Below are 25523 nucleotides of genomic sequence, written 5' to 3'. Positions count from 1 at the left end.
GCTGATTGAAGAAGAAACCATGGCACATTGTAAAATAAACTAACCTAGAAACAGATCAAAAGGAATGTTTTTCACATTCTTCATGAACATGTAGACAATAACACTAATCACAGATATAAGGAATCACCAATAAGAGTTCATTGAGATAAGAATATAAGCATAACTTGCAAGAAATGTTATGCCTTTGAAAGAAATTGAAGAAATAGGTTTAACAGGTATGGATTTGAACTTAAAGGTTCTGTTAGCTTGTGACTCTTGTTGGAGTCAGAAACCTGCTGCCACTATGTCATTGTTGTGAGTTCTAAACACATAAAATGCACCCAACAAAGAACAAAAGGTTATACAAAGGACAAACTACATAAAAGTATGGAAATATTATTATAAGAAATGGTTGAAATGTAGTGATAAAGGAATTAGACCCAATATTCTCTTATGAAGAAATGACCATATATTCACACGAATGAAATGCAATGCTAGCTCAATATATCTAAACGAAATGAACCATTGGGGATAGTTTTCCTTTCACCTTTAAATAACAAGCAACAACACTTATTTGATCAAAAGAGATTTCAATTTGATCTACACCAAAAGAGATGCTAGTCTATGCTAGATGGAAAAAGATGTTAAAATCAAAACATTAGCATTGCAAAGAAGTTAAGGATAAAGCTGATTGAAGAAGAAACCATGACACATAGTAAAATAAACTAAGCTTGAAACAGATCAAAAGAAACTCTTTTCACATTCTTCATTAACATGTAGACAATAGTACGAATCACAGATATAAGGAAACACCAATAGGAGTTCATTGAGATAAGAATATAAGCAAAACTTGCAAGAAATGGTATGTATTTGAAAGATATTGAAGAAATAGGTTTAACAGGTATGGAGTCGAACTTACAGGTTCCGTTAGCTTTTGACTCTTGTTGGAATTAGAAACCTACTGTCACTATGTCATTGTTGTGAGTCAAAATACATAAAATGCAGCCAGCAAAGAACAAAAGGTTATACAAAGGACAAACTACATAAAATGGATGCAAATATTATCATAAGAAAAGGTTGAAATGTTGTGATAAAGGAATAAGACCCAGTATACAACTATACGGAACAAATCATTATAGAAAGTATTCTCTTATGAAGAATTGACCATGTATTCACACGAATGAAATGCAATGCTAGCTCAATTTGTCTAAACGAAATAAACCATTGAGTCGTTTTCATTTCACCTCTAAATAACACTGTCTTTGCAGCAACACTTATTTGATCAAAAGAGATTTCAATTTGTTCTACAGCAAAAGAGATGCTACTCTATGCTAGATGGAAATAGAAGTTATAATCAAAACATTAGCATTGCAAATAAGTTAAGGATAAAGTTGATTGTTGAAGAAACCATGGCACACAGTAAAATAAACTAAGCTTGAAACAGATCAAAAGAAACTCTTTTCACATTCTTCATGAACATGTAGACAATAGCACGAATCACAGATATAAGGAACCACCAATAGGAGTTCATTGAGATAAGAATATAAGCATACCTTGCAAGATATGTTATGCATTTGAAAGAAATTGAGAAATAGGTTTAACAGGTATGGATTTGAACTTACAGGTTCCGTTAGCTTTTGACTCTTGTTGGAGGCAGAAACCTGATGTCACTATGTCATTGTTGTGAGTTCAAAACACATAAAATGCACCCAGCAAAGAATAAAAGGTTATACAAAGGACATACTACATAAAGTGGATGCAAATATTATCATAAGAAAATGTTGAAATGTTGTGATAAAGGAATAAGACCCAGTATACAACTATACAGAACAAATCATAATAGAAAGTATTCTCTTATGAAGAATTGACCATGTATTCACACGAATGAAGTGCAATGCTAGCTCAATATATCTAAACCAAATGAACCATTGAATATAGTTATTATTTCCTCTTTAGACAACTTCTAAATGGCTTAATTGAAATTTGTTTTTTAGTTAAGGGTAAACATGTAATAGACTACCTAATTTATTTAAATTTCGAATTATTTTAATCAGTTTTATACCTCATATTAATGACTAATTAGATTTGTCCCCCCACTACGAAAATCTAAATCAATCATCTTTTTTCTTAAAAACCATTGAAATCATTATTATCTACCTTTTATAAACAACCTTCTTCACTCTCCCATGAAAATTAAACGTATTTATGGAGAATTTGAATTCTACCTATTTCCATTATGAATTATAACTATCTATCTACCTTGATAATTAAACAAAATTATAGCCTCCCAATCTAACCAATGAAATTAGGCAAATTAAAATCAAAACTTCTTATCTTTATTCATTCACGTTTTTATATTGTTAGTCTTGAAAAGAATTTCAATGTCTTTATTCCCTCTACAATTTTCAACAAGCTGTGTTTAATTATTTGGATTCTATCACAAATTGTTTTGATTGGTTTATTTTGCCAGACCAATGGTGATATATTTCATCAGTTTTCAACTATAAATATATAACACATGAGGTTAAGGATTCACAACATCAATCCTTATTTCTCCAACAGACTGCATTTTCAGTTGCTGAGAATTGTTCCTCATTTCTAAATCTTCACTCCGAACACATTTTGGTAAAGACTACATCGGCAGCAACAGTTAACAATTGTTGAGGCTTGCTTCTCTTTTTTGTTTTGTGTAATACGAGCTTTGATTCTTTTAATTTTGTGTACTTTGCTATTTCAACTGAGACTTCTTCTCTACAACTTTTGTTTTTAGAAGTCTTCATTGTGTATCTTGGTTTGCAGAAACTTTATTATTAGATATTTGTTTTCTTCTCTCAACCCTTTTTATTCTTCTTTTTCATAGATTAGAACAAGAGTAGAGATAGAAAGCGGATTTGTTAGGTTTAGCATCGATGCAGCGTCTGATAGCCAAGAAAGCATCGAGAAATGGAGGCTGCAGAAACGCGAAAGCAGGTTGTTCGTGAAGTTGAATCTTGGCACCTTGGATATACCCGCAGAGGTATGCGTTTGAAGTTCGTGTTTCGTTTGGAATCTGATTCGTTGAAAATAGTTTGGTGCTGCCTACTCCATGTTCAAAACTTTTTCCTTCTCTTCTTTTTGTTTTACATGTGGTTTTCACTTTCTCTGAGCTTTTCATAGGATTTCTTCTCATCAGTTTAAATTATCTGTGCAGTTTGACAAGGCTGCTTTATTAAAATATTATCTTTTTCTCAAGTCAGGTAAGCCACAACCAGTAGAAGAGGCTACATAAGTACCTCTTAAGGAAGTGTAAGCTTGTCCTTTGTTACAATGTAAAAATTACAAATCTATAATGGAAACATGGTGCACTTTGTTTTTTTTTTTCCTTCTTTTTAATTTTAATTCAAAATGGTTTATTGATGATGCAGGGGAAGAAGGTTTTTCAAGTGCTTATTATGTCGCATAAACACTTCAGCTATAACTTCACTTGAAATGATCCTGAATTGATCCAAATGTATTATTAACTTTTATTTGCATTTCATAACTTTTACCAAGTTTGCTTAACACTCCTCAAGCTGCAATCTGGTATGTGTGGTCTAGTATGCAGGTCATTTTCATTCCTATTTGCTGAGGAACATGTATTAGGATCCATCTGCTGGCTGTCTTTTGTCTCTGTTGGTGGTGCATTCTCTATATAAATGAAAGGAAACAAGGGGAGAACCAAACCTCAAAAAATAGAGCGTGCTTCTTTGCAGCAGTACTGAACCCATTCCTTTCCAACACTAAACCCATATTCATTTTCTTTAAAATGTTCAGTTAAATGCCAGATTGTCTAGAGTTTGTTTTTAGTTAAAATGTTTCATGACGTAAATGGTTTGGAATTTGTTAGAATACTCTCTCTCCTCATATTCTTTAACTTAATCATTGAAAGCCTTTGTCCCTTTACGAAGATCTGATCAAAGAAGAAACGGTTGGGAATTTGTAAGAATACTTCTCAGAGAGGTTCTAATTCCTGGGTTTTATTATACCTGAAATGATCTTTTAGATTTCAATTTATTGGAACTTTTAGTTTCAATTCTACAATTAATTAGACAGATGTAGTTTATGAATAAAGTTATATATGTAAGAGAAGGGGCTGAAATAAGTGTATGTTTAGAGGAGAGGAGGGAGATAGAAAGAAAAGAGTGAGAATGTAAAATATGTGATGAGTCATTTCATTCAAAAGAGTTTGCTTCAGAAGAAACTGTTTTCACAAGCATTTTCTTCAAAAAAGTTCACAAAATTATTAGAGTGTGAATGAATCAAAGCGTTCTCAAATTTCTTAAATTTCATTGCAACTCAATGTTATTTTTCATAGTACATATCACATCACACTAATAAGGATTAAGGTTTTGTTGTTTGTTTAGGCATTCCCGACTTCAATCTTGTTGGGACAGCCTTAAACAAGTAAAATCCGGTGGCCTTTGGTTCTATATGAGAAGCAGTGAGAAAGATGACTTGGCTTCAATCATCAAGGAGTATTTGATCCCATTGTTGTTGCAGTAACTATTCTAATTTGTTGAATACCATTAACAAGTAGAATTTGGCAACATATTTAGTCATTAGGGATCTTAGTCTTAAGAATGTTTGATGCAACGCCATTTCCATGTAGCCCCTTTTTTGAACATTACCAAGTGCAACTAAAGGGTTAACGCTCATTTTGCTCTGTAGCTTCAAAAAGTGAGTTTCCTAAGATATAAAAGGCCGTGTTTTGATTCTGCAGAGCTTGCTGATGACCCTAGTTTAGTAGTGTTTTTAGGGACATTTTGTAGTTTATTTTGAGTCTTTTTATTGAGTCTCATGTAGTGTTTCATGCATTATCATGCATTTTTATCTTTCTTTGAGTTTTTACTTTGTTTTGGTAATTTTATAGTTTTATAGGGACTTTTCTTGCATTTTAAGTAAGTTTATGACTTGCATATCTTTTCTACTTGAATTGAGGGTCTTTTATGCTAATAAACTCTTGGAAATCCTAGATATTTTCCTTCCTTTGTTTCCAAGCAGCTAGGTCTGAAAACTGATGAAGAAAGAAGGTCAAGAGGCTTGGAGAATTGAAGGGAGGCTTAAAGAGGAGTTAAGAAGAAGGTCAAGAGGCTTTCTAGCATGTAGAGAGCGCTCAGGCGCTCGTGTTGAGCGCCTGAGCGCCAATTGATTCAAAGTTTACACCATGCTAGAAAGGAATTGGCGCCTGAGCGCTCCTGTTGAGCGCCTGAGCGCCAATTACCTCCAGAAGCTGCTTTTTCCACTTGGAATTGGCGCTCAGGCGTGCTTAATTGGCGCCTGAGCGCCCATACTCGACCTTTTTGCCTATAAATAGGCTTTTTGTCATTTCTTTTGTAACTTTTGTCATTTCTATACATTCCTAAATAAGTTAGAAGTAGGGTTAGGCTCTGGAGCTTGAGGAGAAGCATTCTCCAAGTCCATGTTCCAGGTTTTATCCTTCTTTTCTTGTATGGATTCCATAGCCATGCTTGGCTAAACCCCTTTTGCTTTGGGTTCTTTGTAAGACTTATGATGTTTTAATCTTAATTCCTATTTCTATTCATGAATCCTCTAAGTAAACCCTTGAATCCCATATCCATGCTTTATGTTTCAAGTTAGAACGCGTGCTAGCTTTATGCTTTTCTATAATAGAACAGAAGTTTGTTATAGATTAGGGACTTGTTTTGGGATTACCTCTTCTATGCTTGCTACTAGGAATAGAGGAAGGGTTGGGGTTTGTTGATCTGAAATTGAAAACTTAATGCCTCAAACAATTGTTTAAGTACACAAGGAATTGAGCTTATCCTTTGATTTGAGAGTATTACCTATGCGAGGCATCGATAGGTAGTTGTTTAGATTATAGCATCAAGGAGAGACTCAAAGTTTTGTGGATAGAATAGGTTGACTAAAACTGATTTAGTTAAGCAAGAACCCAAGGCATTCTCACCATTGTTCTTCACACACGTATAATTCAATTGCTTGTTAACTAATCACGTAAACAATCAACCTTAAAACTGAATTTTATTTGTTTTCCAACCTTGAACTTGATTCTTAAACTGAATTCGCATACCAATTCCCTGTGGTTCGATAAATTAAAACCGGATAAATTAAAACCGGGTAGATTCTGTACACTTGCAGATTGACCAACAAGTTTTTGGCGCCGTTTGCGGGGAATTGTTTGTGGTTTCTGGTTTAATCTTTTAGTTTGTGGTTTTATTTTTTTTTTGTTTTTATCTTTGTCTAGAATTGGTGCTACTAATCTTTCTCTGTTTGAGTGTCACACTTTCAGGTTGCTCTCGAGAGAGACACCGTCATGGGTGGCCATATGACGGAGGAGGAGATGCAAGCCCATATCGAGGCAAGAATCCAAGAGGGGATCACCCTCCGATTATGTGAACAAGAAGTTGAGAATGTCAATCGGTCTCTTGGGAACTCACTTCGGCTACCATGAGTTATGACTATCCCGGGAGCATTGTCTTTCCCGAGGGAGTGGGAAACTTTAAGTTGAGACCGACATTCATCAACTTGGTGAGCCAAAACCAATATGGTGGAGGTACTTTGGAAGATCCACATGCTCACATGGGGAGGTTCATCCGGAACTGCAACACTTACCGGGTGAACAATGTTCCGGCGGATGCAATTCGGTTGAGCTTGTTTCCATTTTCTTTGAAGGACACCGCTGAGGAATGGCTGAATTCTCAACCTCAAGGGAGCTTCACTACTTGGGAAGACTTAGCGGAAAAGTTCACAACAAGGTTCTTCCCAAGAGCCCTTTTGAGGAAATTGAAAAAAGACATCATGAATTTTGTGCAACCCACTGAAGAAAATCTCTATGAAGCTTGGGAGCGCTTCAAGAAGCACTTGAGGAAATGTCCTCAACACAATCTCACCCAATCTGAATTGGTTGCAACATTTTATGATGGTCTACAATACTCTTGGAGGTTTGGCCTAGATGCGGCTTCAAATGGCGAGTTCAATGCTCTTCCCCCACGAGCGGGGTATGACTTAATAGAAAAGATGGCAGCGAGAGCCATGAACTCTGAAAATGATCGCCAAACCCGAAGGAGTAAGTTTGAAGTGGAAGCTTACGACAAGCTCTTGGACTCCAATAAGCAAATATCCGAACAAATGGCGGAGATTCAAAATCATATAAAGGCGACCAATTTGGTCTGTGCTACAGTAGCCAAAGTGGAATATATGGCTATTGGAGGGCCTCATATTAGTAAATTTTGTACCATGAATAATCAAGGTTTCCGAGGTCAAAGCTCTGGACTATCTCAACAAGTCCAAGAGCAAGTTGGTGAAAATGATGGTGGCAAGAAGAGTTTGGAGGAGTTGGTTGAGACTTTCATCAACCGCATGAAGAACAACTACAAGAGCCAAGAGGTGGCCATAAAGAACTTGGAAAGTCAAATTGGCCAGCTGGTCAAGCAAATGGCCGAGATACCTCAAGGTAAGTTTTCTCCCGATTCGTTAATTTTTTCTAAACAAGAAAATTCTGCTGTTGTTACCACTAGGAGTGGGAGAGTGTTACATGAGTCAAAAAAACAAAGTGAGGAAATAGTTGAGGAGGAAAGGAGTGTTCATATTAAAACTAGAGTGATGAATGATCCTATTCCTGAGCTTAGCAAATTCCATTTCCTAAAGCATTGGTTAAAAAGAATTTGGATAAAAAAATTTCAAAATTTATGGATGTTTTTAAGAAACTCCATATTGATATCCCTTTTTCCGATGCTTTGGAACAAATGCCTATCTATGCTAAGTTCATGAAGGACATTTTAAATAAGAGAAGGAAGTTGAGTGAGGCTGATGAAACTATCATGATGACTGAGGATTGTACTGCCATTTTGCAAAGAAAAATGCCTAAGAAGAGAAGGGATCCTGGGAGTTTTACTATCCCAGTGGAGATTGAGGGGTTGACTGTTGTTGAAGCATTGTGTGATTTGGGAGCGAGCATCAACTTGATGCCGCTTAGCATGTTTAGAAGGCTGAACTTAGGAGAGGTCACCCCGACCATGCTCTCCTTACAAATGGCGGACCGATCCCTAAAAACACCTTATGGGATTGTGGAAGATGTGATGGTTAAGGTGGATAAGTATGTGTTCCCTGTTGATTTTGTGGTGCTGGACATGGAGGAGGATGCAAAGATTCCTCTCATTCTCGGCCGACCCTTCTTAGCCACTGGTAGGGCTAAGATTGATGTTGATAAGGGTCAGCTCATCCTCCAAGTTGGTAAGGACAAGGTGAGATTTTCGGTTTTCAATCCTAATTTGCAAACTAACCTTAATGATGGTTTTGTTTGTGATATGATCAAAAGCTTGTCCAGGTCTTCAAAGGAGACCCCCAAGATAAGTGAAAAAGATGTTGAGCTTAGCCAAGCTCTCATCAAGCTTGTTAGTGAAAACAAGTATGGGGGGTCTAAAGATGAGAATTTCCAAGCCCACATCGCCCGGTTCACACAAGCTAGTCACCTTGTTAAGATGGAAGGTGTGACTAGTAATGAGCTCAAGATTAAGCTCTTCCCTCACTCCTTGAGGGGGGGATCAAGGATTTGGTACGATGGTTTAGATGATACCCTCTCTTAGGTGATGTTGTTCCAAAAGTTTTGTGCAAGTTTCCTACCTTGCACATGTGGAAGGAAGATTGATGGTAAGGAATTTCCTTCCTAACACCAAAGGACGGAGAGTCCACCTAGGACTATAACTTAGGGCTGCTTGCGAGACAACCCAAGTCTTGTTTTCTTTTGCTTGTTTGTTTGTTGCATTTTGCAGGGAATGAGAGCATGGATTTTGGAGTCGGAGGTGTGTCTAAGGCCTCCATGGTAATTGGTAAAAGAAGGTCGACTCTTTCCCTTAGTTAAGCTCATGCATTTTTGCATATTTTTCTTTTGTAGCTTTTATTTTTCTTTTATTCATGCATTGTAAGTTAGAGTCATTTTTGGGTCTTTACTTCCCTATACTCACATGTTTTTTCCCTTAGTCATGCTCTCTAGCTTGTGCTTGTTTTTGAAAATGTTTTTATGAATACTTGTGTTGCCTTTTGGGGATGAGTGATTGCATGCTTTGGGGAAGAGAGGAGGAGACTTCGGTCTTCCAAGTGTTTCTTGAGGATAGAGTTGGTGTGAGTCCATAAGGGTCCATCTTTGACCCTTCACCATAAAATTTCCCTGGAGGATCCTGTCTCACTCGTACTTCTTAGTTCTTTATTGATTTCATTATTTGCATGCTTTGTGATACTTGCACAATTCTTGAGACCTGTAGGTTTTTGAGCTTCAGAGTTTGTTGGCTTGAACATTTGTCCCTAGTTGTCTCTTTTGAGCCTATTGAAGATTTCTTTGTTAGCTAAATGATTGGGATGAGTGATAGGTTGGATTTTGGGGAGTGTTGGTCCTTGCATTGTGTTGGAGCTAGTAATTAAAGTTGGAAATGTCTCTTGCCCCAAGTGTAAAAAAAAAAGATGAAGAAGAAAAAGAAAAAGAAAAAAAAGACTCCTAATCAAGTTGGAGTTGCAAAAAGAAAAAAATAGAAGAAAAGAAAGTTGAAAAAGGGGTCAAGAGACTTGTGCTTAAAAATTTTGTTGTTGAAAGCTCCAGGGTTACTAATAGTGTAAGGCCCAAGTTTTTAAGCTTAGAAAAAGTGGAAGAGATTTCCATTTACGACTAGGCTTAATATATCATGAAGGAAAACCTGAACAAGAGTTCATCAAATGGAATATATTTATGAAGGAGAAAGTTCAGGAAAAGTCTAAGGAATGTATCGAAGTCGATAAAAGTTATAGCACGATTGTTACACGCTTAAACCTAGGTCAGAAACCCTAGTATATAGCTAGTTTTCACTTATAGGCCCGATGGAAGTTAATTCCAAAAATCTTCAGAGAAATGTTAGAACTTCTCTTTTTCCATATATCACAATCGTTTCGAGGCGAAACTATAGAATCTACGAACGTCTGATTCCAATCATTGGAAGTTTGCCGAAACCAAAACCCTGGTATTTCAAAACCCTAGAATCACTCGACAATGAAGACTTTTTCTATTCAGAGCTTCAAATGAAGATTCTACAAGCGTACACCCATTTCTCTTGATGATTTCAATCTTTCTTAAGAAGGAAGTTTTCTATTCCGACATCCGATGCAAAAAGCAACTTATCGGGTAAAATAGTTTTATACCGATTATGCATTAGTCGCCAAAAATACAAGGAGACCTCTTTATAGTTTTGGAATTCTTTTGCCAAAACATATCTATTAATTCACGAAGAATGAAGCCAGAAAATCAGATTCGCGAAACTTTCATTTTACCGCGTTTTGCCAACCTCTATATATAGCAAGAAAGGTGAGAAAAATTACAAAAACTCCTCCATTTTCTCTCCAAGGCCGCGAGCTCCATAGAAGGAAGAGGAAGAAGAGATTTTCTTCATTACTTGCTTGATCGTCGATCAATCAGTTGCTGCTTCAAGGTTTCGAGGTATAGTCGCTAATCCTTACCTCTGATCGCTTTTTCCATAGCTTTTCTATAGACTTTTCTGAGCTGATAGTTTTGAGGTTTTTGCAAAACTATCCTGAATATTTCATTTCTGATTCTAAACCTCTTCCTTATGTGCCCAAGATCACTTCTGCCGGTTTAGATTTTCCGTTATGCCGCCGGATTTCCGCCGGAATCAATTTTAGCCTTAAATACCCATTTTTGGAGTTTTTGGAGTAAAGCTTCAACCTTTAGGCTGAAAACTATCGCCTTAGCTTAGTGCTAGTAGGATTAGTTGTCATAAACGTCGTTGGTGACGTCCCTGTCAAATTTGCTTTTTGGGATTTCAGTTTTGAAATTCTAAGTTAAAAATCATGACCAAAATACCCCTGCGACAGTTTTTGATCCGACAATTTTTCCGAGTTCAGAATACCCTTAGTTACGGCTAATGATAGCATAGGAACCAAGTTTGATCGAAGAAAAATCGACCCTCCTAATTGTGAAAAGTGGCCGAGCACCCTAGGGGAGGAGGAGGAAAATTCCTTTTTCGAAAACTTGTCCTTTCGCGCTAGATTATCATACCTCGGAGTATGTACTACTTCGGGTAACCTTAGTGAGCATTGATAGCTTAGTTTCCGATAGATTCTGATAGTATTTCTGTGGTTTTGCTCTAAAGGTGATTTTGAGGAATTTCCAGCGGAGCAAGGCTTTGATTGTGAAGGAGCTTTAGGAGATAACTCTGGAGAACCTACAGGTGAGGGCTTCTCACTGAATCTCTAGTTAATGCTTAGGGTCGATGCTTTCGACATTGTTTACTGTTTATGCACTTGTTTGTGTTTGATTGGAAAAATGTTTTCTGAGGCTTCGGCTGACAATGTAGATGATTCATCTACTGAATGTTTTTGAGAGTGACTTACATGCTAAGTGCTAATTGGGTAATTTAGGATGTGTGGTGCATGCCTTATATGCTAAGTGCTATGTGGTTATTGCTTAATATGTTGATATATGACATGTTGATTGATTGTGATGAGTTCATTCTGCTTTTGCAATGAAATCTGAGTTTCTGAAAAGTGAGAATAGCGGGAAGGTCATGCCGATTTTTATTTGAGAGTTTTGAGAAAGTTTGATAGGACGAATGAGATTCGGACCTTGTTATGGTGCTTCATGGATCGAGACATTCTCGGGTGTCATTTGGGGATTAGGAGATCCCGAGAACTTATAGGATTTGCGATAAAACTAAAAGGATATTATTTTGTAAAGAAAACTCATAAGACATTAAACAACCTATAAATCTTTAAGTAATGGTATTAATCTCGAAAGGAAGCTTCGGATGCAAATCTTAGTTTTGGAAAACGAGAAGTGTTGTCGGATCCAAGTGTTGAGTAGGTTGATGTTCTTGTGCTGTTGGAGCAGCTGTGTTGACTATGTTGGTGCTCTTGTGCTGTTGGAGCAGCTATGTGTTGTTGGGCTATCCTGGGGATAAGTCCGGGAAACCGTTAGTTTCCGAGAGTGTGATACTCTGTGCTCGTTGAGCAGTTGTGACCATCGGATTGAGATGAGTCGGATGATTTGGAGATCATCGTGGGTTATGTGTTGTTGTGAAGACGTGTCTTTTGTCGCAGAATCGACTTTTACCTTAGGGTAAGTTTTTAGAGACTTTAATTTACCTAGAACACGTGGCGACGTGTCGAGTGAGATTCGGAGACGTTGTTTGACTAATCATCCTGCATTCATGCAACATTAATGAGGTATTAACACAGGACGTACTCTGGACCTCGTCGGTTTCCAAAATGGTCATAAGACCCGGAATGCCGTGTAAGAGCGTTTGTAGACGACTCTTGTAGCAGACCGAAATGGCAGACCTACGGGTTACGGCTGATCTGACTACCTTTGTGTGGTGTAAGAGGCACGCGGGCCGAAATGGTCCCACCGTGGCTGGTGCTAGGGCTGATCCGTTGATGTCCATCCGTTCCGGAATGCATATTGGTTGACTGGGTTAACCTGCATATCATTTCATGCAACATGCATACTGACTTAGTTGCTGAGTGTGATTGTTACCTGTTAATCATATGTGGAACATGTTAATTGTTATTACTGTCATTTATGCTCATTATGAAATATGCAACCCTAGGATGTTATCCCTAGTTATAAGCCTAAGTGGCTATTCTATTATCTGTATCTATCGGTGCTGTTATTTACTTAATTCTTTGGAGTTGACCCTCGCGTCTTCTGTGTGTGCTTTGGCGGACAAACGCCCTTTGTCAGATGTCCATGGCGGACTAGATTATGATGGTTCACCCTTCGGGGGGAACTAGAGTTGAGATGCTGGAACAGGAGCGCATCGCGGTAGCGAGAGGAGGACGGATGGTGTGCATAGACTAGGTCGTTCTGGATTTCGAATTCGGACGACGATCATGCTAGCATGTAGGTTTTAGTGCTGGTGTGAGCTCCTTGAGATGGGATTAGTGTAGGAGTAGAGTCTTAGCTCTGAACATCATTTGTTTCTTTGGGGACAGGGTAGTTTCCCACCTATAGCTTTTTGTGTGGTTTCTTTACGGGAATCACAGAGAGTTGGTTGGACTTAGGAGGTCTTTTCAGGCCGATGGGCCAGCTTATTCTCATTTTTGAGGGATAGTGCTGCGAACACTTGACCTTTCTTTTGGTTTGTACATTTTGCCTACGGGCGCTACTTTTCTTACTTCCCGTCACTGGAGGTTTACTCGTGATGTGGTTAGCTACTTACAGCGGGGGCTGTTGTATATATTGTATATTAGTTCTGTTGCTTTTATATTTGGGTTTTATTTAATTCAGTCTTGTCTTAGTTATTATTAAAAAAAAAAAATAATTCACGTTTTTCCGCATTAAGTTTATTTGGTTACTAAAGTGACGCCACCGAAATCGGGGTGTTACATTGTGGTATCAGAGCACGGTCGAGTCTTTCGGGAGTTGTTGGGGAATAGGTCTTCTGTGCTAGGTTGTGTGACTCTGCAAGGAGTGAAAATTGATTGTCTGCAAGCGATTTTTTCGCTTAGAATTGATTGAAGTTATTGCTTACTCATATTGTATAGTTATACTAGATGCTATCTTATGATGAGTACTAACTGGTTGTTTAACTTAACAGAACATGGTGAACACTAACCAATTAGCTGCGATGATGGCCACTATGGCCCAAGCCGTGACAGCACAGGCGAATGACAATGCTATGAGGCGTGCTGCTGAGGAGGCACATGATCAGCATCAGCGTCAGAGAGAAGTGACTCTGGACCAAAACAAAGGCCTCAATGATTTCAGGAGGCAAAACCCACCAAAGTTCTCTGGTGGTACTGACCCAGATAAAGCGGATCTCTGGATCCAGGAGGTTGAGAAGATATTTGGCGTTTTGCAGACTGTTGAGGGTGCCAAGTTGGGTATGGCAACTTATCTGCTACTCGGGGATGCTGAGTACTGGTGGAAGGGCACCAGAGGGATTATGGAAGACAATCACGAGGAGATTAACTGGAACTCATTCCGGACCGCATTCTTGGAAAAGTATTTTCCAACAAGTGCTCGGGATGAGAGGGAGGCACAGTTTCTAACACTCCGTCAGGGAGGTATGTCTGTACCGGAATTTGCTTCGAAGCTGGAATCTTTGGCGAAGCATTTTCAATTCTTCCATGATCATGTGAATGAGCGCTATATGTGCAAGCGCTTTGTTAATGGACTGAGGCCTGATATTGAGGACTCAGTGAGGCCATTGGGAATTATGCGCTTTCAGTCGTTGGTGGAGAAAGCCATAGAAGTGGAGCTAATGAAGAATAGAAGGTTGAACCGTGCTGGAACTGGAGGACCGATGAGATCAGGTTCTCAAAATTTTCAAGGCAAAGGGAAATTTCAGAACGGGAGGCCATATCAGCGCCCTGCTGAAAAAGGGTTTACTTCAGGATCTTACCGACCCATGACGGGTACTGCTGGTGGTTCTGGAGATCGGACTTTGAACCGGGAGATGACCTGTTTCAGATGTGGGAAGCCGGGGCACTATGCTAACGCTTGTTCCGACACGAGGCCCAAATGCTACAATTGTAACAAAATGGGGCATGATGTCGGTCAGTGCAGAGCACCCAAGACGGAATCAACCGTGAACACCGCTCGTGGAAAGCGTCCTGCTGCTAAAGCAAGAGTCTATACCATGGACGGTGAAAGAGCTGAGGGGTTAGCCAGAGGAGAGCGCAAGAACGATGGTAACCTTCTAACCATTCTTTCTCATTTCGGTATAATATGTTCCATTACTCGCGTAGCGTGTGCAAGCACACCTATCTTACTTATGTTGTTTAAGCGTTGACCTTATAGTTATTACGCCTATTAAGATTTTATTCGACTGCACTTGTGTTTAAAACTATAGAAGTTATACGAGGTTTAGAATGACACGCTAAACCTAGAAAGTAGTCTTCTACCGATGCGTTTAAAAGGAAGCTAGAAGCTGAAGAAATGAATCTCATAGAGATTCCTTATGGATAGAATATGTATGATGTTGAGGGCGTGTAGTTCCGTAGCGGAATCGTTGAGGATGTGATGTCTGGATATTTGTGACTATTGGATGATAGGAACTCATTGACTGATCCAGTAGGTTTTTCTAGATTTCCACCTTTGATGTATTAGGCCTGATCAACTTAATATTGAGAGGGTGATATTCGGAATCACAGCTGGCTATGGACTTTGATAGAAGGATTGGTAAGATTAACTTGAATTGATCGAAGATTAGTTGAGTTTGGGAGGAGAAAGTTCTCATTAAGTATTTGTTTTCCTTGCGAAGGAGTTGTAGTTTTAAGAGATGAATATTCTTTTAGGAAATGTTGAAGAGTTACAGAGCATCAGAGATCCAAACTTGGAAAAGGTTTAGGTTTTAAGTCTATTAATTCTTGTCATAAGTGTGTAGGACTTGAAGTTTGTCATAATTTGATTGGGAGATTAAGAAGTTTATCGACGAGATGGTAATCAAGTTACAAGAAGGAAAGTGTTAGTATTAAGATGAATACTTGAAGTTATCATGTTTGGACAAGCTACTCAGAGTCTAATAGTGAATGGATCTTTGTTATGGATTTCGGTGATGCATGTAGAGTTAGCAAGTGAATTTTGCTCAGTTGAATAAGAATCCTATGATTAAGATTGACTTGGGGAGTTGAAAATCATGTATGAGTAAGGGATGTAGTGGTGATAGCAGTTACGATAGTAGTTAAACCTCAGAAGGTTGGAGGATTGGATGACGAAATGACTAGTTAAGTCCCTTGAGGTATAGTTATGATTTGATCTTCTAGAGGATAAATCTCGATTTATGCGAAGTGTTAGGGATTTCAGTAAGTCTGAATTGGTTTGAGTGAGGAAGGTTTTGAGGACGAAGACGATAATAATGAATTGTTAGATATTAAGGTGAAGATTAGCTTATAAGTTGTTGATAAGTTAATGTTAAAGGGAATGAGTCTTGTGATGCACAAGGTATTAAGACTCAAGTTGAGCATTCACTCCGGAGCATAGAGATTTACCGAGTTTCTAATCAACATTTTTGACGAACAAAAGCAAAGGAATAAGTGGTAAAGGCTGTGCGATTGCACGAATGCCAACAAATATTATTTCCAACGGAGATTCGATGCAAGTGGTCGAACCGGACAACATAGAGTTGGAAGATGATATGTCTTTTGAGACGCCGTCGGTCCGCATTGGGGCTGGAATAGTGAAACGATCAAGGAGAAAGCAGAGTGCTTTAGTGAAAGTTATTTGGAACAAAGACACGGACGGTACTATATGGGTATTAGAGGAAAAGATCAAGGAATAATATCCGGAATTTTTACTAAACCTTAAGTTTCGAGGACGAAACTTTCTTTTTGGAGGGTAGTAATGTAAGGCCCAAGTTTTTAAGCTTAGAAAAAGTGGAAGAGATTTCCATTTACGACTAGGCTTAATATATCGTGAAGGAAAACCTGAACAAGAGTTCATCGAATGGAATATATTTATGAAGGAGAAAGTTCAGGAAAAGTCTAAGGAATGTATTGAAGTCGATAAAAGTTATAGCACGATCGTTACACGCTTAAACCTAGGTGAGAAACCCTAGTATATAGCTAGTTTTCACTTATAGGCCCGATGGAAGTTAATTCCAAAAATCTTCAGAGAAATGTTAGAACTTCTCTTTTTCCATATATCACAATCGTTTCGAGGCGAAACTATAGAATCTACGAACGTCCGATTCCAATCATCGGAAGTTTGCCGAAACCAAAACCCTGGTATTTCAAAACCCTAGAATCACTCGACAATGAAGACTTTTTCTATTCAGAGCTTCAAATGAAGATTCTACAAGCGTACACCCATTTCTCTTGATGATTTCAATCTTTCTTCAGAAGGAAGTTTTCTATTCCGACATCCGATGTAAAAAGCAACTTATCGGGTAAAATAGTTTTATATCGATTATGCATTAGTCGCCAAAAATACAAGGAGACCTCTTTATAGTTTTGGAATTCTTTTGCCAAAACATATCTATTAATTCACGGAGAATGAAGCCAGAAAAATCAGATTCGCGAAACTTTCATTTTACCGCGTTTTGCCAACCTCTATATATAGCAAGAAAGGTGAGAAAAATTACAAAAACTCCTCCATTTTCTCTCCAAGGCCGCGAGCTCCATAGAAGGAAGAGGAAGAAGAGCTTTTCTTCATTACTTGCTTGATCGTCGATCAATCAGTTGCTGCTTCAAGGTTTCGAGGTATAGTCGCTAATCCTTACCTCTGATCGCTTTTTCCATAGCTTTTCTATAGACTTTTCTGAGCTGATAGTTTTGAGGTTTTTGCAAAACTATCCTGAATATTTCATTTCTGATTCTAAACCTCTTCCTTATGTGCCCAAGATCACTTCTGCCGGTTTAGATTTTCCGTTATGCCGCCGGATTTCCGCCGGAATCAATTTTAGCCTTAAATACCCATTTTTGGAGTTTTTGGAGTAAAGCTTCAACCTTTAGGCTGAAAACTATCGCCTTAGCTTAGTGCTAGTAGGATTAGTTGTCATAAACGTCGTTGGTGACGTCCCTGTCAAATTTGCTTTTTGGGATTTCAGTTTTGAAATTCTAAGTTAAAAATCATGACCAAAATACCCCTACGACAGTTTTTGATCCGACAATTTTTCCGAGTTCAGAATACCCTTAGTTACGGCAAATGATAGCATAGGAACCAAGTTTGATCGAAGAAAAATCGACCCTCCTAATTGTGAAAAGTGGCCGAGCACCCTAGGGGAGGAGGAGGAAAATTCCATTTTCGAAAACTTGTCCTTTCGCGCTAGATTATCATACCTCGGAGTATGTACTACTTCGGGTAACCTTAGTGAGCATTGATAGCTTAGTTTCCGATAGATTCTGATAGTATTTCTGTGGTTTTGCTCTAAAGGTGATTTTGAGGAATTTCCAGCGGAGCAAGGCTTTGATTGTGAAGGAGCTTTAGGAGATAACTCTGGAGAACCTACAGGTGAGGGCTTCTCACTGAATCTCTAGTTAATGCTTAGGGTCGATGCTTTCGACATTGTTTACTGTTTATGCACTTGTTTGTGTTTGATTGGAAAAATGTTTTCTGAGGCTTCGGCTGACAATGTAGATGATTCATCTACTGAATGTTTTTGAGAGTGACTTACATGCTAAGTGCTAATTGGGTAATTTAGGATGTGTGGTGCATGCCTTATATGCTAAGTACTATGTGGTTATTGCTTAATATGTTGATATATGACATGTTGATTGATTGTGATGAGTTCATTCTGCTTTTGCAATGAAATCTGAGTTTCTGAAAAGTGAGAATAGCGGGCAGGTCATGCCGATTTTTATTGGAGAGTTTTGAGAAAGTTTGATAGGACGAATGAGATTCGGACCTTGTTATGGTGCTTCATGGATCGAGACATTCTCTGGTGTCATTTGGGGATTAGGAGATCCCGAGAACTTATAGGATTTGCGATAAAACTAAAAGGATATTATTTTGTAAAGAAAACTCATAAGACATTAAACAACCTATAAATCTTTAAGTAATGGTATTAATCTCGAAAGGAAGCTTCGGATGCAAATCTTAGTTTTGGAAAACGAGAAGTGTCGTCGGATCCAAGTGTTGAGTAGGTTGATGTTCTTGTGCTGTTGGAGCAGCTGTGTTGAGTATGTTGGTGCTCTTGTGCTGTTGGAGCAGCTATGTGTTGTTGGGCTATCCTGGGGATAAGTCCGGGAAACCGTTAGTTTCCGAGAGTGTGATACTCTGTGCTCGTTGAGCAGTTGTGACCATCGGATTGAGATGAGTCGGATGATTTGGAGATCATCGTGGGTTATGTGTTGTTGTGAAGACGTGTCTTTTGTCACAGAATCGACTTTTACCTTAGGGTAAGTTTTTAGAGACTTTAATTTACCTAGAACACGTGGCGACGTGTCGAGTGAGATTCGGAGACGTTGTTTGACTAATCATCCTGCATTCATGCAACATTAATGAGGTATTAACACAGGACGTACTCTGGACCTCGTCGGTTTCCAAAATGGTCATAAGACCCGGAATGCCGTGTAAGAGCGTTTGTAGACGACTCTTGTAGCAGACCGAAATGGCAGACCTACGGGTTACGGCTGATCTGACTACCTTTGTGTGGTGTAAGAGGCACGCGGGCCGAAATGGTCCCACCGTGGCTGGTGCTAGGGCTGATCCGTTGATGTCCATCCGTTCCGGAATGCATATTGGTTGACTGGGTTAACCTGCATATCATTTCATGCAACATGCATACTGACTTAGTTGCTGAGTGTGATTGTTACCTGTTAATCATATGTGGAACATGTTAATTGTTATTACTGTCATTTATGCTCATTATGAAATATGCAACCCTAGGATGTTATCCCTAGTTATAAGCCTAAGTGGCTATTCTATTATCTGTATCTATCGGTGCTGTTATTTACTTAATTCTTTGGAGTTGACCCTCGCGTCTTCTGTGTGTGCTTTGGCGGACAAACGCCCTTTGTCAGATGTCCATGGCGGACTAGATTATGATGGTTCACCCTTCGGGGGGAACTAGAGTTGAGATGCTGGAACAGGAGCGCATCGCGGTAGCGAGAGGAGGACGGATGGTGTGCATAGACTAGGTCGTTCTGGATTTCGAATTCGGACGACGATCATGCTAGCATGTAGGTTTTAGTGCTGGTGTGAGCTCCTTGAGATGGGATTAGTGTAGGAGTAGAGTCTTAGCTCTGAACATCATTTGTTTCTTTGGGGACAGGGTAGTTTCCCACCTATAGCTTTTTGTGTGGTTTCTTTACGGGAATCACAGAGAGTTGGTTGGACTTAGGAGGTCTTTTCAGGCCGATGGGCCAGCTTATTCTCATTTTTGAGGGATAGTGCTGCGAACACTTGACCTTTCTTTTGGTTTGTACATTTTGCCTACGGGCGCTACTTTTCTTACTTCCCGTCACTGGAGGTTTACTCGTGATGTGGTTAGCTACTTACAGCGGGGGCTGTTGTATATATTGTATATTAGTTCTGTTGCTTTTATATTTGGGTTTTATTTAATTCAGTCTTGTCTTAGTTATTATTAAAAAAAAAAATAATTCACGTTTTTCCGCATTAAGTTTATTTGGTTACTAAAGTGACGCCACCGAAATCGGGGTGTTACAAATAGGACCACACTCAAGATGCTTGAAGCTTTAGACTTCCTTAGGGACTAACCACCTTGTACTTCACCAAGCCAACATTTCAACCCTTTGAAAGTCTCTTTGAATTTGTGCATGTTTGATCTTTGTTGCTCTTGAGTGAATGATATCCAGAACCTATGAACTGCTTGTGTGCTCAATGCACTAAATGTATATCTCATCCTAGGAATTTTAGATCTATATGCTTCTCATGATGGACTCTACACTTTCCTTTGTCTAAAAGTTGCATGAAGTGGATTGTTGTGTCTTTCTTTTGGAACCAGCTGTGGATGCTAAATCCCCCGGTTTTCTTATAAGTATTCCTTGTTGAACACTTGTGTTGGGAGCATTTCTTGCGCTTGAGGGCAAGCGAGTGTTGTTTACGCTCGAGGACGAGCTGTCGTTGAGGATAGTGGTGTGATGACCCTAGTTTAGTAGTGTTTTAAGGGACATTTTGTAGTTTATTTTGAGTCTTTTTATTGAGTCTCATGTAGTGTTTCATGCATTATCATGTATTTTTATCTATCTTTGAGTTTTTACTTTGTTTTGGTAATTTTATAGTTTTATAGGGACCTTTCTTGCATTTTAAGTAAGTTTATGACTTGCATATCTTTTCTACTTGAATTGAGGGTCTTTTATGCTAATAAACTCTTGGAAATCCTAGATATTTTCCTTGCTTTGTTTCCAAGCAGCTAGGTCTGAAAACTGATGAAGAAAGAAGGTCAAGAGGCTTGGAGAATTGAAGGGAGGCTTAAAGGGGAGTTAAGAAGAAGGTCAAGAGGCTTTCTAGCATGTAGAGAGCGCTCAGGCGCTCGTGTTGAGCGCCTGATCGCCAATTGATTCGAAGTTTACACCATGCTAGAAAGGAATTGGCGCCTGAGCGCTCCTGTTGAGCGCCTGAGCGCCAATTACCTTCAGAAGCTGCTTTTTTCACTTGGAATTGGCGCTCAGGCGTGCTTAATTGGCGCCTGAGCGCCCAAACTCGACCTTTTTGCCTATAAATATGCTTTTTGTTATTTCTTTTGTAACTTTTGTCATTTCTATACATTCCTAAATAAGTTAGAAGTAGGGTTAGGCTCTGGAGCTTGAGGAGAAGCACTCTCCAAGTCCATGTTCCAGGTTTTATCCTTCTTTTCTTGTATGGATTCCATAGCCATGCTTGACTAAACCCCTTTTGCTTTGGGTTCTTTGTAAGACTTATGATGTTTTAATCTTAATTCCTATTTCTATTCATGAATCCTCTAAGTAAACCCTTGAATCCCATATCCATGCTTTATGTTTCAAGTTAGAACGCGTGCTAGCTTTATGTTTTTCTATAATAGAACAGAAGTTTGTTGATTAAGGACTTGTTTTGGGATTACCTCTTCTATGCTTGCTACTAGGAATAGAGGAAGGGTTGGGGTTTGTTGATCTGAAATTGAAAACTTAATGCCTCAAACAATTGTTTAAGTACACAAGGAATTGGGCTTATCCTTTGATTTGAGAGTATTACCTATGCGAGGCATCGATAGGTAGTTGTTTAGATTATAGCATCAAGGAGAGACTCAGAGTTTTGTGGATATGATAGGTTGACTAAAACTGAATTAGTTAAGCAAGAACCCAAGGCATTCTCACCATTGTTCTTCACACACGTATAATTCAATTACTTGTTAATTAATCACCTAAACAATCAACCTTAAAAGTTAATTTTATTTGTTTTCCAACCTTGAACTTGATTCTTAAACTGAATTTGCATACCAATTCCCTGTGGTTCGATAAATTAAAACCGGGTAGATTCTGTACACTTGCAGATTGACCAACACTTGCTTCACACTTAGAGCTCAATTGAGAACATGTGAAAACATGAAATATGAGTTTTATTTTTTTGGGTACCTGAAAAACATTATCATGAGTAGTGCATTTAGTGATCAAACCTAAGTAAATATATAAAACTTCGATACTAAAAAATTTGTCACGTGGCGATTGGAACAAATTAACATATATAATCTATATTTATTTATGTTTAAGTTACATAGTTAAAAGCTCATTTGGGAAGGAACATTTGCATGAAAATACTTTCATTTTGAATCTTATAGAAAATGTTTTAATATATTTTAGTACTTTTTCTAGAATTTTAAGAGTAGATATATAGAATCATTACAATTTGATTGTAAAAATAAGGATCTCACAGGGAAAAACATTTTTATCAAAATATTTCCCAGTTAAAAATACCAAAAACAAACTTTAACATAATTTTAGTTTTTTTCTTAAATTTATAAGTAAATATAGGCTTAAATACTCTGTAGGTCCCTGAAATTGTACCCCGTATCAAAATAAGTCCCTGAAATTTTTTTTTCCAATTCCGGGTCCCTAGAAAAATTTGTTTGATCAAAATAAGTCCCTACGCCGGAGAAGACAGTGGTTGCCTCCTCATTGTTTCCACAAACCATGAAATAACATGTTTAAAACACTCCTAGACCTTCATATATCTGATCTGGGCGAAGAAATCGCAAGAAACAAAGCTAAAACGAAGAAACCGAGAAGCTCCATAAATTCTGGCGAGAAGAAATCAACTTGCGACTGGCCTTTTCTCTTCAACTGTGACGACCCAGCCCACGAGACCACCACCACTGAGTTCCTGAGGACGAGAGGAAGCCGGCCCAACACCCTGGTCGTAGTGCCGCCATGACCGCCGTCGTCAACCACCGTCTTCTCCGGCGTAGGGACTTATTCTGATTAAAAAAACAATTCCAGGGATCCGGAATCGGAAAAAAAAAATTTCAGGGACTTATTTTGATACGGGGTACAATTTCAGGGACCCCTAGAGTATTTAAGCCGTAAATATATATAAAAACATGTATTTTTATACTAATTATTTGTCACACTGGAATTTAAATTGGACTGGGCGAGCACCCAGAGGCCCTCGCCCAGTGATGCTCGCCCATAGGCGATGCATAATCCATAGGCCCATCAAGTACAATTAGATACGCCAGGCCCAACCCCTCACCTATAAATAGGGGGCGGTTACCAATTGTAAGGGACTCTTGACTCATTTCTTAAATAACAAACTTGAGATTCAGTTACACTCTCTCTCTAAACGGTTACACGCTTTCTCTCTCTAGATTCTCTCATTGCAGTCCTCTCATTCTAGGTACTATACCTTCCTTCTATGTTCTTGGCCGGAACATTTGGCGTCGTCTGTGGGGATCGGTAGATTTCGATTCCCAGACTACGTAGATTTCAGTTTTTGGTTGAGAGAACTTCGAAATTTTGTTCAATTTCCTCTGATTTTCTTGTTTTTGGTTGAATTTCTGGTTCACAGTTGAAATCCGATGGAGACTCGCCGTCGTTGACGCAGCGAAACGTTGGAGCAGCGACGCGCTTCACCACCGTGTGAGGGGAAGGCCTCGTCGTGAGGAGGTTCGTCGCGAGCAACCTGAGAAACCTTCTCCACCGCCTCTTCCTCCTCCTTCTCTGACGCCTCCATTACCTACTCTACCGTCCTCACCTTCGCAGTAAGGATCTCCGGCACGCTCGCCGGAAGCCTCAGTAGGCGGATCGCCATTACCTCAAGCTCCGATCACTCACATAGATTGAAGACGTTTGGTCCGCAACGTTGACAACATACGGTAGCAGAATGATTACTTGCAAGAGCAGTTGGACTATTATCGCTTTGAGCAACAGGACGAGAGAGAACGGGAGGCGGAGGCAGAGGCTGTAGCGAAGTTTGAACCTTTCTCGGCGGCGGTAAGGGAGGTAGCAATTCCTGACAACATGAAGAATCTTGTTTTGGAGACGTACAACGGAAGGACGGATCCGAAGGATCATTTGCTCTACTTCAACACGAAGATGGTGATAAGTGTAGCTTCTGATGCGGTGAAGTGCAGAATGTTCCGGTCAACTTTCAAAGGCACGGCGATGGCTTGGTGCACGACTTTACCTCGCGGATCTATCATGAACTTCCGCGATTTCTCGTCGAAGTTCCTTGTTCAGTTCTCTGCAAGCAAGATCAAGCAGGTCACGATTGATGATCTGTATAACGTTCGCCAGTTAGAGCGAGAAACTTTGAAGCAGTATGTAAAGCGGTACAGTGCAACATCCGTCAAGATCGAGGAGTCGGAGCCGCAAGCCTATGCGCGCGCCTTTAAGAATGGACTGCTGCCGGGGAGGCTGAACATCAAGCTAAGTCGGAAGCCTGCTCGTTCGATGGTAGAAGTCCGCGCTCGGGCGAACACTTACATCCTGAATGAGGAAGACGGCGCGTTCAAAAGGAGGCGTGCCAAGACGGAAAAGGATGGTGGTCAGAGGGACGTATCGCCAGCAGGCAGGTGAGGTCGGGAGAAGGGAGAAAGTAGCAAGCGAAAGGATAAGAAAATCAAATCATCGGAGAAGCCAGCGAAGGAGAAACTCTATCCGAAGAAGGAAAACTTTGAGCGACGACGCCCGTGGCAAACTGATTCTCGCTAGCGCGAGGGGTCAGGCAAAAACCTAAATGCACATTTGACAGAAATGCTTCGGGAAGTCAAGGCAACGCATGCAGTTGAAGAGAGCGAGATGGATGTTAATCCATCGCGGGTGGCAGTGGACAAAACCAAGTGGTGCGAGTATCATCGCTCGGCGGGCCACGACACCGGTGATTGTTTCACGTTGAAAAGTGATATTGAGAGGTTGATCAGGGCAGGACGCTCACAAATGAATGATCGCGGCGATTGCTGGCAGGGCGAGCGCCAACATGTGAATCGCTACAAGGGAAACTGCCAGAAGGATGACTGCAGGCGGGATGACCGATGTCGGACACTAACAGCGGATAAGAAAGAGACATTGGCGACAAGGAAGAAAGAAGCTGAAGAAACCTTCAATAAGGATCTTGAACTGCTGGTTGGGACGATCAATACAATTGCAGGGGGCTTCGGTGGAGGCGGCGACACACAAGCGGCGAGATGAAGGCATGTTAGAGAGGTAAGTTCAGTACAAGAGTATTCAATTCCATTTTCAGCACCCGGACATAGTGATATCGTCGGCAGACTTTGAAGGAATTAAGACACATAAGGATGATCCCGTGGTGGTGATGGTTGTAAGATCAAGTTTTGATCGAGTAGTACAACTCTATGTTTTGATGATTACAAGTTAACATTTTAGTATGAACAATTATGGTACTCTAACGTTTTTTTTCTGAGTGTGCTATTTACAGGCTCTGACCTCAATTTTGTCTCACACAAATCAGAAGCACTATGCATAAAGAGTGACCCAAGCAACGCTTTCGTAACATCTATGTTCACTCTGAACAGTAGAAACGCTTCAGAAGATCTGAAGTCATACAAGCTCTGATATGGACTCAGTCACTTGAAGTTCTGAAGATCCAGACGTTCTAACAACCCAGATACTCTGAAGGTTCAGATGCTCTGATGGTGTAGAAGACTCTGAAGATCCAGAAGCTGAAAAGTGGAAACTCTGATGTCCAGAAG

The 25523-nt window shown here is 39.5% G+C and overlaps 1 non-coding gene across 1 annotated transcript; it reads right to left on the bottom strand.

The window, feature by feature from the left end:
* Window positions 1–6756: 6756 nt before the first annotated feature.
* Window positions 6757–6863, bottom strand: LOC130734742 (small nucleolar RNA R71). Its single transcript, XR_009018088.1, has one exon. It is a non-coding gene; the product is annotated as a small nucleolar RNA R71 (small nucleolar RNA).
* Between the last annotated feature and the right edge of the window lie 18660 nt (window positions 6864–25523).

This window comes from Lotus japonicus, chromosome 1 (assembly GCF_012489685.1).
Source record: "Lotus japonicus ecotype B-129 chromosome 1, LjGifu_v1.2".
Lineage (NCBI taxonomy): Eukaryota > Viridiplantae > Streptophyta > Magnoliopsida > Fabales > Fabaceae > Lotus > Lotus japonicus.
Note: the sequence above shows the minus strand (reverse complement) of the source record. Positions and strands in the feature narration are given on the sequence as shown.